Genomic DNA, 15,858 nt, shown 5'->3' on the forward strand with positions numbered 1-15,858 from the left:
CATGTTAGAATATTTATTGAAATTGCAAAAATATTTTAAATTGTTTTAGATATTCAGTATCCTTTAAGATATTGAATCTTTTCATTGATAAACATGTTTTATGTATCTCCATGTCAGATCTTTTTTAATGTTTCTCAGTGATTCCTTAGTTTTTTTTTTTATCATTTATTACAATAAATTACATGACTACATGCTTAAAGCTTCAAAATTTTTCTCTCTCGGCTAACCCACTTCCCTAATGACCAGACTTTAATATCTAGTTTTCCCCTTGACATTTCCACTTTGACATCTAGAGGACAATTAAAACTTGAAATAGCCAAAATGGAATTCTGGTTGTTCCATCCCCATCTCATTCTGTTGCTGCTTCTATCTTCCCGATTTTACTAATGGCATGGCCATTCATCTGGCTGCTTGGGGGGGAAACCTAGAGATTTTCTTTAGTCAGTCAGTAAGCGGTTATTGAACATATAGCCCGTCGTAAGCACTGTTTATGCATCTGGGGAAAAATAGTAAAGAAAACAAACAAAAGCCCTTGCTTTTGTGAAGCTTATATTCTAACTAGAAGCTTGGTGCATGGATTTGTGCACAGGTGGGGTCCCTTTGCCTGGCCTGCAGGGATCGGGCCAAAACTGGCTAACATCTCTTGAGGGGACCCAGATTATGAGAGGGTGGTTCTTGGGTGACGCACCCCGGAATCGGGCTCCCTCCTCTCTGGTTCCGGGTGCGTCACCTGAGAACTGCAGCTGCCAAGTCACTGCAGCTCAGAGCTCCTGCGTGGAACGTCTGCCCCCTGCTGGTCAGTGTGCATCATAGTTACCAGTCGGATGGTTGAACAGTTGGATGGTTGCTTAGGCTTTTATGATATCTAATGGCTAATTTTTTCTATCTAATCCATTAACAAGTCCTACCAATTTTACCAAAAATATTTATCTTGAATCTATGTATTTTTGTCCATCTTATCTCTCAACCCCTTAGCCTATACCACCATCATCTCTATCTTGGGCAACAGAACTGTCATCCTATATGGCATCCATGTTTGTACTAATGTCTCTCTAATCTACTTTCTATATAAAAGTCAAATTATAAATATATTTATCCCAGTGATTGCTTTTCTTAGCTATTTATAGTAAAATGCAACCATTTTTATGGCTTAATCAGACTCTTTTTTTAAAAATATGTTTTTATTGATTTCAGAGAGAGGAAGGGTGAGGGAGAGAGGGATAGAAACATCAATGATGAGAGAATTATTGATCAGCCGCCTCCTGCACGCCCCCTACTGGGGGTTGAGCCCTCAGCCTGGTCATGTACCCTGACTGGGAAATGAACTATGACCTCCTAGGTTCACAGGTCAATGCTCAGCCACTGTGCCATACCAACTGGGCTTAATCAGACTCTTGTGACCTTCCTATTGTCTAACTTCCAGCCCCATCCAATATTATTTTCCTTTTTAATCCTCAGATCTCTGTGCACTGGCCTTTGTTTCTAGAACACAGTAAGCTCAGTTGCACCTGAGGGAGTTTGCAGTTGGCCGTTTCCCAGTGCTCTTTTCCCATATGGCTGTGTAGACAGAAACTGTTATGTTCAATTTGTGAGGACTCCGCTCAAATATCATCTCCTCAGAGACCAATCCCTTAAATCACTCCTGCAGTTCTATCATATCATGTTGCCATATTTATTTCTTTTAGAGTCTATCACAACCTCAAATTATATTTTATATTATCTTGTTACTTTTATTGTATATTTTCACACTGAAAAATAACCTTCATGATGGCGATGATTTAGTCTTCCTTATTCACTGCTTATAACCAACTGCACCTAGCAAAAATGCAGCATTTTCTTGTCCTATATATGTGAATAATCAGGATTTTAGAATAATAAATCATAGAGGACAGGAAGGCTTTTGCCAACATCTTGATGACACTTTTCCTAACATGGCGTGTCCTCTTTTTGACAACATAAAAAATACAGTACAATTATTGAATTGTAACTAATGAAAAAATTCCTTTAAATGGCTGATTAATATATAGTTGCTAGCCAAGAGTGAGGCCTCTCTTGGTGGGCTGAAATTATTTGCTTTTGACCTAGCTCATTTCAGTGTTTTCCCAGTGATTTGGATAAAATTATAGGATAATACTGTTAAAATTTTAGTTAAAGATAAGAGGATAAAGGAAACATATTAGTTGAAAGAACCCAGTCACAAAGAATTTGGGTATTCTAGAATATAGACTAAATCTAAATATCCAGATGAAATATAATAAGTATAATAATTAAACCATATATACTGAGCACTCTAAAACAAACTGCAAAGATAGAGAATGGAAGAAATACAGCTTAGCAAAAATTTACCCTCCAGGAAACCTGCAGGTTTTAGTTGATTGTAATCTCAATGTGAATCAACAGTATAATACTAGTAGCCTGGTGCACAAAATTCGTGCACATTAAAAGGGAATTAATTGCCCTAACCAGTTTGGCTCAGTGGATAGAGCATCGGCTTGTGGACTGAAGGGTCCCAGGTTTGATTCCGGTCAAAAGCATGTACCTTGGTTGCAGGCACATCCCCAATGGGGAGTGTGCAGGCGGCAGCTGATCAATGTTTCTTTCTCATTGATGTTTCTAACTCTCTATCCCTCTCCCTTCCTCTCTGTAAAAAATCAATAAAATATATTTTTTAAAAGGGAATTAATTAGCAGAGATAGTTTAACATTGCTATTTGCCCTTTCTCTATAATAGAAATGTGAGAGATGAAAGGAAATTAGTAAAATGTATATGAAAATAATATATAAATTTATTAATAAATAAACAGTAACAAAAGGATATAACAACAACAGAGGCATGATATAAAAACAACAAAAACATGATATGAAAACAACAAAAACATGATATAAAAACAACAGTGATGCAAAAAATGACTGATAAAGTGATTAAACTCATTCTAATATCTCCCTGTACACTACATTAAGAGTGAAAACACTTTCAGAGTGCTTGACTTATTTCCCTTGTGCTGAAGTACTTAGAACTTTAACTGTAACATCACATGCTCTTCAAACTCTAGAGAAAGCAACATATAACTGACCATGTGTGAAAACGGGTTCAGGCAGGAATATGCCTACTCTGTCTAGAGTTTGTCCTTGTGACTTATTAATAGTCATCACAAATGCTGGCATCACAGGAAACCGTCGTCGAATCAATTTAAATGAGAGGCCAGTGTCAGATGGGGACAAATTAATTCTTGGAATCAGAACAGCCTCTCCCTCTGCAGATCCTGTTAATACTTCAGCTTCGATAATGTTAGGTCGTAATCTTTTGATAATAAATCTTGTACCATTACAAAGACCCCATTTATTATTGAGATTTCTCAATAGCATGATGATTGCACCCACTTTCAATTTTAATTTATGACATGGCATTCCCAAAGGAGTAATACTATTCAGAAATTTGATGGGGAAATTTTCCTTTGTTTCTTTGTTATGGGGTGGGGCCACAACATTAGTAACAAAGAAACAGAATTAAAACTTTATTGTGGGGAGCCACTACAGTGTTTTGGATAGGTTCAAGCCTTGGACTGATGAGAGGGCACAGTCCTCTCATTGCCACGTGCAAGTCCCAGCTTGGAGGGCAAGGCCCTCCCAGGACAATTATAGCCAACAGCTGTAGTTGTAAGCTTGAACCTATGGTCCAAACATGTGGCCCCACATGCCTGAGTGATGTGGGCTTGATAGAGTTCAGGTGCTTCTCTCTCCCTTCCTCTCTGTAAAAAATCAATAATATATATATATCTATATATATATCTATATCTATCTATCTATCTATCTATCTATCTATCTATCTAGATAGATAGATATATAAAAGAAAAGCCGAAACCGGTTTGGCTCAGTGGATAGAGCGTCGGCCTGCGGACTGAGGGGTCCCGGGTTCGATTCCGGTCAAGGGCATGTACCTGGGTTGCGGGCACATCCCCAGTGGGGGATGTGCAGGAGGCAGCTGATCGATGTTTCTCTCTCATCGATGTTTCTAACTCTCTATCTCTCTCCCTTCCTCTCTGTAAAAAATCAATAATATATATATATATATATATATATATATATATATATATATATATATATATATATATATATATAAAGAGTTCAGGTGCATGTAGTTGAGTAGGATTGAAACCCAGGAGAATGTTTGTAAACATCTTGGTCACGCCCTTACTTTGCCTCGTAGCATCTGCTATAAAATAAAGGCATGGCTGTGTGCGTGGTAGCTGTCTCTCAGAGAAGCAGCATCCCACTGAGACCTGGTTTTCATTCTCTTGTCTGTCTTTTCTAAGCCTTTCAGCTGCCCCCACTCAGGTTCACCCCGTGCTGGCGCAGCACACTTTAGAAAGATCTGCCTCCATGCTCACAGGGTGGGTTCCTGCCTCAAACTCTGCCCTTACAGGAAACAGCTCCAGGAAACAGCTTGGGGGAGGGTGCAGCCGTTGCCAAGACAACCCCTGTAGGACTAACTTCTTCCTGTTTGGTCGAGACTGTTCCTCTGTATGTGATGAGCACCACCCATGGTTTTTATATAAGTAGATAGCTATCAGAAAAAAGCACACACTAATCTGATTTAAATTTCTTCATCAAAGAATAAGTTCTAAAACTTATTTTCAATCTTCTATATACTTAAAAAATTATTTTAAACATTGTATAATTTTTATACAGAACATCCTGAATTTCAGAATTAGTATGTCTGGAGTACAACCCACTGTGTGTATGTGTGTGTGTGTGTGTGTGTGTGTGTGTGTGTGTGTGTGTTCCACTTTTGCAAAATATAGTATATTGAAATAAAGTATGCACATACATTTAGATTTACTAATTCCACTTTCTTCAATTTATTATACAGATATACAGGCACATATGCACACCAGTGTGTAAGGTTTTTATGCAGCTCTATCTGTAATGACAAAAGCTAAAGCTACCTAAATGTCTGTTGGTAGTAAATTAGTATGTTTTGGTATGGAAGATATCCAAGAAGATTGAAAAAGCCAATTTTCAGATGAATATGTTTAATATGCTATATATTTTGGAAAAAAGGAGATAGATAGAACCATATGTTTTTGAAGAGCATAGAAAAGTATTTAAAAGGTCCCAGTGAGAGTTTTAAAAGAAGTTACTTCCAGGAAGTAAGATTAGGGACAGAGAACAAGTAGGAATACTTTTACATTTTGCTTTATTTCTTTTAGTACCCTTAATTTTACTAGAAATAGATACTTGATTAATTTCTGAACAAAACCCAACCTATTAAAACAATTATAGATTGATTCTGGAGTGAATAAAGTTGAGAAAACGGGGTCGGGAGGAGCTTATAGGGTGGCATATAATTCTTATTTGTTAAATACGGTTGAATTCACCTAAGTCTCAGTGAATTGGATCATTCTGGTTCTCACTGTGCCTAATGGACTACAACTACAATGCTTTGTCCAGTTACAGATGTCACACTTCAAAACAGAATTGTCACTTGGAGCATTGGGGCAGAGGATATCGGAAATAGTGACATGACTTGAATCTATGTCATATGAAAAATTTATAAAAGTAACAGGGAATTTTTAGCCAGGAAAAGGTAAGACTTGGAGAAACATAATCACTGTCAGCAAATCTTGAAAGGGCTATGATGTGAAAGACTTCATTCTGAGGGCCCTGAGGGACAGGACTACAACCTCTAAGCAGAAGCTAAGAGGACAGGTACACATCTCATCTCAATATAGAATTAGTTTATAATGGAAGTATGTATACTGGAAGGAAGTGACTTTGTCGAGAAGAAAAGATTTGTAATTTCTCAATGCCACAGACATCTAAACACAAGGAGGGTGGTGATGAGACCAAGCTATTGTACAGAGGGTATGAGTCCTAGATGAGAAATTGGCCTACCTGCTTTTTAAGTTCAATTCAGAGATCCTATACAGATTTGTCTTTTACATAAAGGAGATGGTGATAGCATTTCTGGAGTACTATAGCGGTTTGAAGTCAACCCAGTGGAAGGATAAAGCTGTTTATAGGGATTGACCCTGGTTACATTTTAAACAAGTGACTTAGAAGAGTATTTTTAAAATAAACATTTCACATTTACATATGGCACAAAATGAGAAAGATGGAATTCAGTGTTCTAAGGTATGTTGACAATTTGGATTAATTTTTGGAAACTCATAAGCTGAAATTTAATAAGGGTAAATATAAAGTCAGGGCCTTAGGTTAAATAAAATCGATTGCACAAGTGGATATGAAAATCATTGTTTATCAGAAGCACCCGGGGCATCAGAAGTGCAGAGGGACATTTGTTATCTAGTTCGATGAATTTCAAACACTGGACCGTGAAAGCATTTTCATGGTCTATTGTAAAATTAGTTCAGTGCAATTAGCTTTGTTTCCCAACATAAAATTTACTTAACTTTTTATTACAAATCTATGTACTTTCTACTTGTTTGATATTCATCTAAACATTTGATTTAGGAAATAAGAAAAGTAGATATATTTTCATATTATTTCTTTTTTTATAATATCTACATGATTTATAAGTGTTGATATTATACTCTTTATTTTATTTTATTTAATATATTTTTTTGATTTTTTTACAGAGAGGAAGGGAGAGGGATAGGGAGTTAGCAACATCAATGAGAGAGAAACATCAATCAGCTGCCTCCTGCACAGCCCCTACTGGGGATGTGCCCGCAACCAAGGTTCATGCCCTTAAGCAGAATCGAACCTGGGACCCTTGAGTCCGCAGGCGGATGCTCTATCTACTGAGCCAAACCGGTTAGGGCTTCACATTATTTCTTTACTTGGCAAAATAAAAATCTTCAAAACTTATCTCAGTCAATTTTCTTTTTCTTTTTTCTTCTTCTTTCAAAATATTTGTGGCCTGAAAATTTCATAAAATTCAAAGCACTACCCTAGGGGGATTCAACTGTATGTCAGCAGCATCACATGGGAATCATTCTGCAGCTTTACAGTGATCATGATGGTCAGCTTGTGAAATAGGGAGAAATTCCCAATGCAGTTGGCATGGAGATGCCCATGTCCGGAGTACCATGCTGGTACTTAAAACTAGCCTCCTGTATTTGGTTAAAAATTAATTATCTCACCCCTACTGCCTTGGCAGGGCCAGACCAAATAATTTTATGGCCCTCGGGCCAGATGTTCCCCACCCCTGGATAGTGAAACTGCTACCTAATCACTGGATGTATTTAATTAAACAAAAGCCAAATAGGCTGTGTCTTGTCGAAGATGTTAGAAGAATTTTATTATTGGGTGGTAGAGGTATTAGGTGGTCTTACGTGTCTTTCTATAAGTACAATTTTAATCGATAGAAATCATGGTGAGACCTAGGTTATTTCCCACTGGTCAATACACTTACACTCAATTAGGCAGACTCTCTCAAAGTGCTTAACTTTTTCAAAACCATGTCAAGTTTTCTAATCACTGTCACACTTTCATCAATAGCTAATACAGTTTTATTATGTATTCTGTTTAACCTCTCTTATCAAATGGTGTTCAATGACCTGACAGCGCTGAAACATCTTGCAGAGGCATCTAGTTTATTTGCAGTGATGTGCTTGGGAATATATTTTTTATAAATTGCTTTTTGGGAACCTATACTTAACTTTCTAAAAGGGTTATATATTGGGTGTGTTGAAAAGTAGGGAGGAAAGTCAAGGTTACCCCAGATATAGAAGCTTGTGAAATTTTAGGAAAAACAAAACAAAACAAAATAATAAAGTACCTGGGGGAGCATGTGCATCTGTATTCATATTTGAACATGGAACAAAATAACCTCCTTGAGCGTAGCAATTTTTTATTCATTGCTATATTCTAAGAGAATTCCTGATAGACAGTAGGTACTCAGTACTAGGTGAGGCAAAGTAGGATTATAGCTGTGAGTATGCATAGCACAGTTTATTCTTTTTTAAAAAAATATTTTATTGGTTTTTTACAGAGAGGAAGGGATAGAGAGTTAGAAACATCGATGAGAGAGAAACATTGATCAGCTGCCTCCTGCACTCCCCCTACTGGGGATGTGCCCGCAACCAAGGGACATGCCCTTGACTGGAATCAAACCTGGGACCCTTCAGTCTGCAAGCCGATGCTCTATCTACTGAGCCAAACCGGTTAGGGCGAGTTTATTCTTTTATTATTATGTATTAATTGTTTTCTATACAAACAACTGTAAACCTACTTTTGCCACACCTGTATTTCTGGAGTGAATGAGGATCTCAGCGTGAACCGATTTTGCGTTGTAGACACTGGCAGGTAGATGCTGAGAGCCAGCACGATTCCTCATCCTCCTTTGTTCTTTGGGGGATGTAGGAACTCCCAATTTCTAACCAAGTGATAAAAAGTCTCAGTATGACACTTTGTCAGCCTGAAGCACAAGTCATGTGAAGTGACTGGCATTATCTCCCTCTGCATGGACAGGATTGTTTTGTTATAACAGCAGCTTCTTCTGATGAACTTACGATGTGTTACTGTGTGTAGTACACACTTCAGGAAGGGCAATGGGCACCTTTGAATGGAAAAACATGTCCTGATTTGTATGGGTTTTTTGTCTGTAGGTTTTCGTGATCAAGCAGCTGTCATATCTATGAATTGAAAGCATATAATTTTCTAAGTGTCATGCTCCAGGGAAGCAAATATGCTTTCTTTCATCTTCTGTAGACCATAATGATGGGTGTTTAGTTCGCAAATAAACAATATGGGACTCAAATAATCAATTTGAAATCATCATATTCTTCAAGAATCTCTTGGTGTACCTAAGAGAGTTGTGACAGGCTTTTTATAACTAATTTATACTCTAAGGTTTTAGAAAAGTCATGTAAGACAATAACAGGGTTAAAATGAAGTGATCCTTTTTTTAAATAAAAGCTGATTGTGATTGGCTAATTCTCAAGACTGTCTTCTGTGGTTGGCAAACTGCGGCTTGCGAGCTACATGTGGCTCTTTGGCCCCTTCAGTGTGGCTCTTCCACAAAATACCACGTGCGGCGGCACACGTACAGTGTGATTGAAACTTCGTGGCCCATGTGCAGAAGTTGGTATTTTGTGGAAGAGCCGGTATTTTGTGGAAGAGCCACACTGAAGGGGCCAAAGGGCCGCATGTGGCTCACGAGCCATGGTTTGCCGACCACTGCTAGGTGATTTAAGACCAGAAGCCTGGGCTTAGTCTCTTTCTTGTGGTGCCCTTGTATTCACGAGGGGAGGCAGCACTTGACTGCAGCTATGAACACGGTTGCTTTCTGAGCCTGAAATTAAGTTCTGTGTTATTCTGCTGTCATTATTCTGTCTTCTTCTTCAATTACACAGCCAGCCACACCCGGCCACTCACTCCCAGGAGCATTTCATCCAGCGATAGTTGCTGAGCACTTACTGGGAGTCTCCATGAAGTCAGGGTGAGCCAAGGGAAGGAAGAACGGATTCATGGGGTACCCCCGGGAGCACTTCTGAGGAATAAAGTGTGGTTTTAACTAGGAGGGGCTTTACCTAAGACAATCTGATGTGGTGTGTCCTGGAAGAAGAAACAGAAGGATGGGAAAGAAGTTATACCCTTAAATATTAGTGGGGACATAGAGACCAACAATTAGATAATGACTTAACCCTTTGCGGTCCAATTTTATTTTTGGAATTCAAACAGTCTGGTCCAAATTAATTGACTGGATTGAATGTTGAACCGGTTTGCGGTGTCAAGTCAGCCTCGACATTGGACCTGCTCCTAACTCCTGGTCTGTAGAGTCAGCCTCCACGTTGGACCGAAAAGGGTTAAAAGAAAGCAGATAGAAGTAAATATGACTTAACATGTAGGCTGAGACAAGAATTCCAAAATTGATCACAAACCTGAGAGTTTGTGCCTGAGCCCTTATTTAGTCTCACAGTGCTTACCATCCTATTATCATCTTAGCAGAAAAGGCCTGTGCTAACCTTGATAAATTTCGAGTCATAGAAGAAAACAAGGATGGAGCTTCGCTTGCATACATTAAGCTCCCAGTGAGAAGGGAAAACGTATTATCCAGGTAGAAACGAAGTGGTGTTAGAGAGTAGTAGGTTGAAATGCCATGGGAGTTAGAAAGAGATTCGTGTCAGGAAATTCAGGGAGGGCTCTCTGAAAGGTGATATTTTCTATTGGCCTTAAAGGATAAGCAGGATTTGGACATGTGGGGAAATATGAAAAGGGCCTCTAGGCAGAAGATATGGGAAAGTATGCAACAGAAATGGAAAAAGTGAGTAATTGAATCTGCCTAACCCACATTGTTTTTTTGTTTGGTTTTGTTTTGTTTTACAGGGGAGCTCCTGGTACTGTGGTTAGAACAATTCTTTGTTGTGTGGATAGTCAGAGTGGGGGGTTCTACATGCCAGAAAATTCAGAATCCAGGGCACTGTGTACACAACCCCCCCCCCCCCCGGCCTGGTCTTGGTGGTAACCTCCACACGTTTCCGTTTCCCGTGCCTCCTACGAGATTGTGTCCCTGGCGGGGCATGAGGTGGAGAAGGGAAGGTTGGATACGTGGTTGCAACACAGATTGAAGGCCTTCCTGCCAAGTAAAGGAACTTAGATTTGGAATGTGGTGGAGGAGGGCAAGTCACTGTGATGAGCTATGCTTCTGGGGAATTAATCCGGAAATTGTATGTCAATTGAATGAAAAAAGGGACAGGCAGGGCCAGTGAAGAGGTTATTTAATATTATATGATAATTAAGAATGTGAATAAGGGATATAGGAATAAAAATTTATAGATGGAACAAATGATAAATTGACTTTATAAATTGACCACATTTGGAAAACAAATTAGACGATGGTAATGATGGAGGGAAAAGAGGATAAATATGAGGGTTTTCGTGTGACACCTGGAGGATAATGGTTCTCTGAGGAGAAAGCGGAAATACAATGAAAGAGAGGTCACTTGGGGACAGAAATTAATTTATTTAAAATACTCTCAACATAGGTTGAGATTTTAGCAAACGACATGTATAAGAACTTGAGATATCACAGCTGGATATGGTAACCATTTACATGGAGGTTATGGTTAAAAGTGTACATGTAGAGCAAGATTGCTAAAGACTAAGAGAAAAATAAAAGGACCAAAGATAGAATCTTAAATAATAATAATAATGATAATGATAATAAAAACATTTAGGAGGAAAGAAAAAGGAACCGGAGAAAAACCGATCATCAAAGGAGGAGGAAAGTGTGGCTGGGTGGAAACCATGCGAGTGGAGCCCATTCAGGAACTGTAAGGTCATTGCTCCACAAGAGAGAATGAATGAGGCTGAGCAATTTATGAGTCAAAATGTTGTTTCTGGTGAGCAGCAAGGTATCATTATGGAATGACAGTTTATAATTTTAGAAGGAAATTTAATACCTGTTTTTGAAATAAAATTATTGTACTTATGCCACAAAATTTCACTCTTGGCCTAATAGGAAAACAGCATGAGTTTAATATCTAACAAAATAAATATACTTTTTTTTAATTCCTGCTCTTTGAAAATTACATTAAAGCCCTGATTCTGATTCTGAAAATGTAAGTACCTTCTGTGCTGGGTACTTGGTAATGTGGGGGTGCAGAAAAAATCACTCTCCTCCCACCTTCTAAGTTCTTCTAGCTGGGCTAATCACATTTAACAGAGACAGAGTAACAGGAGAAGATGTCCAAAGTTTATTTTACAGATGAACGTGGGGAAGGGGGTGCCAGAAGATATGAGAACCAAGGAAGTATTGGGCAGTTGAAGTTTAAATGCCATTCTGGGGCTGAGACAAGAGGGATTGTGGGGTGGCGATGGTACTGTTTGTGGTTTGGGATTTCAAAGGGCAGGAAGGCAATTCACATGGTGGTGGAACAGTAAAAGTGTGCTAAAGAAATGTTTGCTGAGCTGTCTTTAACAATGGGACACAGAGAGGACTTTGAACAAATGGGTCTCCCTAGGTTCCTCTGTATCACACACTAGTTTATATTAAACTACAGAAATCTGTGAGGACACCTTCCTTTCTGGAGCAGGTTCTCTGTCTAAATCCCTTTTAGGTAGTTAGGGGAGAGGTCAGAGATTTTTCCGTCTTTTGTTTCTTAAAACCAGCCTAAAATCAATATCCCAAAAGGCATATTTTAAGGTGGGAAACTGCTTCCCATCAGTATCAAGCTCCACTGAGGAAGCGATGGCCATCCTCAGGCCTCTATGACTTGGCAGGGGCCTTCCCATGGTTATCCTATTCAATTTTGTAAAGGCCTTGTGGCAAGAATTATTGGTCTAATTGTATATATAAGAAGAAATTCAGAGTTGCTCAAGGTTAAGGAATGGAAAACATAAATCCTAGTTAGATACTAACGTTCTCCTTGGTTTTAAAGAAATTATTTCAACGGTTAGAGTTTTATCTATTTATATTAGTATAATTCTTCAAAGAACATAGACTTCCCCCCCCACCCCTTATTTCTCCTTGCTGTGAAAACAGTGATAAAAAAAATCTCCCATAAAGCTTTCTTTTCAACATTGAGTCTGTAATGCTTTTTGACCCTCATTATATTTAGGACTTACTATACAGAATTCCATGTTCTGGGTCCTTCATAAAGAATAACAACATTACTTAACATTTATGTATCACTTTATTATATAAATAGGCTTTATCATATATTTAAATTAACACACTCAGTAAGGTTGGATCCCAGAGAGGTTGAATGGCTTCTATAAGATTATACAGCAAACTGAGGGAAGAGACTAGAATATAATGCTTGCTTTCCAACATCACTCAGTTAATATCTTTGTCTACTTAATTGGATAGAAAAAAACATTATGAATCAATGTGTTAATCATGTCTTGTTGGTATAATATTTTCAAATATTTAATATTCAAAACTTTTGGTTAAAAGCAAAGGGGTCATTTCTATGGGCAGGTAGCTGGGTATAAAAGTGCATATTTAAAATCATAGAGCAATATTTGGTTCCTTAGAACCCATATGTGGATAATGCTGCAAAGAGCAATTTGGGTTTAAAATACTGAATTGATTCAGGCTATGTATCCTTATTTTCTTGAAAAATATTTTTATAATAAAACTCTCTACTTAGGATTAATGAAAGTATACTTTTAAAAAGAATTTGTCATCAGAAAAAATATTCTTCAGAACACTGGAACTTTTATCAGATAATAAAATTATGTAACCCTGTAGTTAGAAAATGAAAACACCTATAGCCAGTTTTTAGAGCCTTTCATAGTGGAACATTTGATTTCTGTTTAGTCCTTTTTTACCCCCTGCTCAATAACCCTTATAATATGCTATATGTAATATTGCATCTATCAAGCAGTATCATTGTATAGATAAAAATAGTTTATGGATAATATACTAGTGAAGTAAATCATTTTAAGGAAAGCGCCTTTGGCCTCCAGATAGGTCTAGTATAGCAATCGGAGAGTAGGGAAGAATAGTAGGAAGTAACTCTAGGCAGCCTAAGGGAAATGTGTCAGAAACCGAAGGGAATGTTACAGCTCATGAATGCAAAACTGCCTGTCAGCATTCCAGGAAGAACTCATTGCAGTGCTCTTAAGCAAATACTTACATCTATGATCTGAGACAAAAATGCTTGTTGGCCAAGCTTTGCTGATACATTAATAGAGAGACGACAGTCATCTTCCTATTGAAATCTTTAGTACAATGTCTTGCCGATAAATAATCATTATGATTTCTGTTTCTGCCAGATGTTTCCTATAAATCATGAAATGCAAAAACAAAGATTTGAAAGCCATGCTGAACTAAAGTATGCCTGAGGTGAGGTCATTTGTCAAAACAGAGTTTTCATGACTAAACAAATAATTACTCGAAAGATCTCATTGGGAGTTATGGAGCTTCTGACTTGCATTGTTCGTAGGTCACTGAACAAGGGTTTTTTTTAGGATCATAGTATTTGACGTCCATTCATTTTACAAATATGTATTGAGCACCTGCTTATTTTCTAGGGACTAAGGATAATATAGCAAAGACAATAGTCAAAGTGCCTATCCTTTGGAGCTTACATTCTATATGAGAGGCAGAGATAATAAATATGGGAATACATAAAAAATAATTTTGGGTAAAACATATATATATATATATATATATATATATATATATATATATATATATTCATTTAATCCTCACAATAAACCTAAGTGGTAGATACTATTATTTATACATTTTTAAAGATGTAGAAACTGAAGTCCAAAAAATTCATGTAACTTGCCAAGTCAGGGAAAGAAAGAGCTGGGGAGCTAGGATTCCAGCCTGGGCAGTCTAGGTTTCTAGCCTTCCATACTGCATGCTCCACTGTAAGCAAAATCAGGTAAGTTACGAAATAGAAAGAGACTATGAGCAAAACATACCTCAAGGCAGAGCTGACCTTTGAGTTGATTGTTTAATAGCAAAAAGAAACATGTAAAATTCTGCCGAGAGAGCTTTCCAGGCTGAAGAAACAAGTGCAGAGGCCTCCAGATGGGAATGGACTGGACCTATTTGAATGGAGCTATGTAGGATTGGGGGAGCAGGGGAAAATAGAGGACAGGGACTAGATCTTGTGCGGCCATGCCAATGATGGTCTATTAAATCAGCTCAGCCGTGTTTGGACGAGTCTACCAGGTGATGCTGATGCATGCCACGGATTCACCTGGGACCGTGGTGTGTGAGTGGCCTCGTACACGGTCTAAGAGATCATTGTGTGTGTCTCTTACCAACTCGGTGTCACGGGTGGCTTGCAATTGGCCATGATGGGGAAATATATTTCAGAGAAATCAGAAACCCTTAAATGCTACACAGCAAGGCTTTTTGTTACCAACACTGGTAAATTCAGTGGTCAGGGTGGACCTCTGAGTTTGCTTTACTGACAAGTTCTCAGGTAATGCTGATGCTCCTGGTCCTGGGACCACATTTGAGAATTATCCGAACTAAGTTTGTTTTATTCCCTGCTGTCATATTTCTCAAATGTTCTCCCTTCCCCTTTTATATATTTCTTAATTGCATCATCTTCAACATTCTCTTTCAAATTTATTTCCATCTTCATCTTCATAATTTGCATTTCATTTTCATTCGCATTATTTAATCTAGCTCAGTGGTTGGCAAACCGCAGCTCGCGAGCCACATGCGGCTCTTTGGCCCCTTGAGTGTGGCTCTTCCACAAAATACCACGTGCGGGCGTGCATGTACAGTGCGAAGTTGACTTAAAACTTTAAGTAAAGTTTATTAAGTTAATTTTAGGGAACGTTATGGAGTGAAAGAAGATGTAGTGTCAAGGATTGAGAAAGGTATGTTGAGATGGTTTGGACATATAGAGAGGATGAACGAAAGGAGATAGACGGAACAAGTATACAAGACGAGTGTGGATGGGAGAGTTGGAAGGGGTTGACCTCAGCTAACGTACCTCAATCAGATTGAGGACGTTTTAGCAAAGGCCAGTTTAGGAGTACCCTAATTAAGTTAATAACAATTTACTTACCTATATAGTTTAAGTTTAAAAAATTTGACTCTCAAAAGAAATTTCAGTCGTTGTACTGTTGATATTTGGCTCTGTTGACTAATGAGTTTGCAGACCACTGATCTAGCTCATCATTACTTCTGGCCCCATTATTACCATAGCTATCTTCATGACTGTCTTCTCTTATCTATCTGTCTAACATTGTTACCTTATACAGACTCTGGTGTTTTCCTCTTCTCTCCTGTCACCTAAAACATAAGGTTATCCAATGGTTGCTGTTGCTTATTGTATCAATTCTAATCTCCTTTCTAGGCTTAAATTCCAGCTCTAAATACTGGGTGTTTTCCACGTCACACCAACATGTATCCATCCCTTCATCTTTCTAACCCACCTGCTCTAAGCCTATGTCCAGGCTTTTGTTCATA

At 38.2% G+C, this 15,858-nt stretch overlaps 1 protein-coding gene across 1 annotated transcript in view; it reads left to right on the forward strand.

Annotated features, from left to right (window-relative positions):
* CTNNA3 (catenin alpha 3) overlaps positions 1–15,858 on the forward strand; it is a 1,315,594-nt gene that overhangs the window by 822,828 nt on the left and 476,908 nt on the right. The gene's annotated exons all lie outside the window — the stretch shown is intronic.

This window comes from Myotis daubentonii, chromosome 13 (assembly GCF_963259705.1).
Source record: "Myotis daubentonii chromosome 13, mMyoDau2.1, whole genome shotgun sequence".
Classification (NCBI taxonomy): domain Eukaryota; kingdom Metazoa; phylum Chordata; class Mammalia; order Chiroptera; family Vespertilionidae; genus Myotis; species Myotis daubentonii.